We start from the raw sequence: 3,026 nt of genomic DNA on the forward strand, positions 1-3,026 counted from the left end.
GAGTGAAAGTGACATAACACTCCAAGAGTGGCAAACCCAACATTCTTGGAGAAGTGTCTTGATTGATATTTTGGGAAATCTCAGTTTGGTCAAGACTTAGTTAGTCACATTTATGCATTTGTTCAATCCTAAAGACTAGTCAATATGTCATTAACTGCCTAGTTTCAATTAATCACAAGTCATATTCATTTCAAGATTAAGTAGAGATTAATTGACTGATGTCTTTCTAAGATAATCTCTAAGTGTGTAAAGACATTAATGTTAAGTCATACATGGATAAGTAATCACAACTTGTTACTTAGACAAGACCAAATAGACAATTGACCATTATTCCTTTGTGAACCATTTTACACTTAATTTATTGGAGTAGACTAGTTAATTGAATTCTAGTATTCTAACTACTGAGCACATAGCAAGCATATTAATCAAGTTGGCAAATTGATGAGTATTAAACATATTAGCAAGTAGCAAGTAATACTCACATATAGCAAGATATAGTTATTCTAAAATCAATCATATAGATATTTGCACAACATTATAGCTTAAGCTTTTAGCAAGCTTACTTGCAATATAACATATTGCATGATTAATGTGTAAGCACACATTAATGTCCAACACATGCACAAGGTAAGAGCAATCTCTAGTTGAGACTTGGTGACCATCCTAAATGTATCTACGTGTATTTTAGTATTATAAGTCTTTGCTAGTTACACTAGAAAGCATTGTTCTTCATTTAGCCTTAATTAATCACTAAGTCATACTTAATTGAAATTAATATCCTAGTGACATTAGCTTAAGTGTGTTGGTACTTGGTGATCATACTAAAGATATCTAGATAAGTTTTAAGATCACAAGTTATTGATTAACACTTATGTATTATGCCTAATCATGGTTAATTTGTCATTAAGAAGTAATTAAGCATAATTAACCAAGATTAGTATTTTTATGACCAAGACTCAATTAAGTATGGAAAGGAGATCTATTATAAGTGTGTTGAACAAGGTTTCATGAATTATAGATGTTGGGAACTAGTCAAACTAAATTTGGTCAAAAATGGTGACAGAGAAAACTGCGGTCGCACTACGGTTGACCAGAGAAAACTGCGGTCGTACTACGGTTGACCGTGGTGGCGACCGTGTAACTTGTTTTCACAAAACTGCGTTGCAATTCAGTTTGGGCTTCTACGGCTGGGTATGCGGTCGACCGTACCTTGATCGTGTATTTTGCTGATCTTTATTTCCATTCTTTAAGTTTTGTTTGACTTGGTTATTTGCAAGATAAAGTATGGATTAGTGACCTTGTGTGTTTTATGTTAAGATGTTGGTCATCACTTATGCATATGTATGTGTCATCATAAAAACATATTCTTTGGTTAATCATCATACTTAACTTTATCGGTTATTCCATTAACCAACATTCAACCAACAGTTTTAATATCATCAGATAATGCCAATTTCTCTAGCCAATTACGAAGATCGCCATTATGTCCTGTGAAATCAAATTGTTTTTATGAGAAGCACATCATTTTTTATAATGACTGTTAGGAGACAAAGATTCAATTTTCTTACCCAAACTACTATCTTCTTTTACTTCAAACTTCCAAGAATGGGGGAATATTCCAGTATGGGGCTGAAAAATTTAGAGATCATTCTTAGCAAACTAACAATTAATAATTAATAGGAATAGGTGAATTAAATTTAAAACAAATAATTGAATAAAGGTAGCTTACAGGGTTGCATAATGCCTTATAAGGACTGTCGTCTATAAGTATCGTGTTTGATTGATTGTACTCTCCTTTGTCCCAAATTTTCTTCAACTCTTTCAAAAAAATTTCTTTATTGGGATTATCAAGAGTGTAAGAACCTGTTTTTGTACAGTGAGATTGGTCCTGTAACAAATAAAATGTAGATTTAACATTCAGGAAAATTACAGATTGACATTGAATCTATATACAACTTGAGTTTCAGTGTGTGCAGATTCACATTCATATATTACAAGGAAAATATTTCCTTACCCAGCAAAATTGAAATTCATTATTTGCACTTTTCTGCAGATGTTGAACAATTGGATCCTAATTGTGACTGTAAGAAAAATTTTAACAACATTTGAATTGAAAAATGATAAACAAATAAATTAATATATATTTTATTTTTTTAATGTTATGATTCAAAAATAAATTACCTTTGCATTGACGACCAAACACCTACTTTGAATTTCTTGAAGCAAAATCTCAAAAAATCATCACAATGTGGTCTCTTATAAACTGCAATATTATCATACACAAATATATTTATATTGTACATACAAAATAAGTATATATTCATACTATCAACTTAAAAGTAATGAATAATTATAACCTGCCCTTCCATTTCTTGTAGTGAAGTCCGATTTCCTTGTTTGTTCTTTCAAAAGTACTGTGTGAATAAGTAACCCGTTCACATCTAACACAATAAGTTTCTTTTTATCACTTGAAAAACAAGTATCTTTATTTGGAAGTTCAATGACATCATCCATGGTAGAATCAACAGCCATGTTATCACTTGAAATCTGCATTGAAGAAAAACATTATTCAGAAAAATGATAGATCCAAAAGAGTAAAAAAAATTGAAAATTTCTACAGATATCCAAAATGATGATGATGGATTGGGTGAAGACAATGAAGACACGGGTAGTGGTGGTGATGGATTGGATAATTGATTTGTTGAGCAAAAATTGTAGATTTTAAACATAAGCAGATTAAACCCAAAAAAATACTTGAACATTTAAAAATACTTGAAGATTTAACCCAATCTGCTTGTACAAATTACACAATACATGAAGACTGACCCAATCTGCTTGTAGATTGACCCAACCTAGTTGCAGATTGACCCAATCTTCTTGCAGCTTGACCCAATTTGCTTGCAGATTGACCCAATCTGCTTTCAGGTAATTGATTTTGAACTGAATATTAAATTATTATTCTGTTATTTGCATTATAAATGTAATCACCCGATATCTGCATTGAAACAAAACAATATTCAGAAAAG

The sequence above is a fragment of the Rutidosis leptorrhynchoides genome, chromosome 3 (genome assembly GCF_046630445.1).
Source record: "Rutidosis leptorrhynchoides isolate AG116_Rl617_1_P2 chromosome 3, CSIRO_AGI_Rlap_v1, whole genome shotgun sequence".
Lineage (NCBI taxonomy): Eukaryota > Viridiplantae > Streptophyta > Magnoliopsida > Asterales > Asteraceae > Rutidosis > Rutidosis leptorrhynchoides.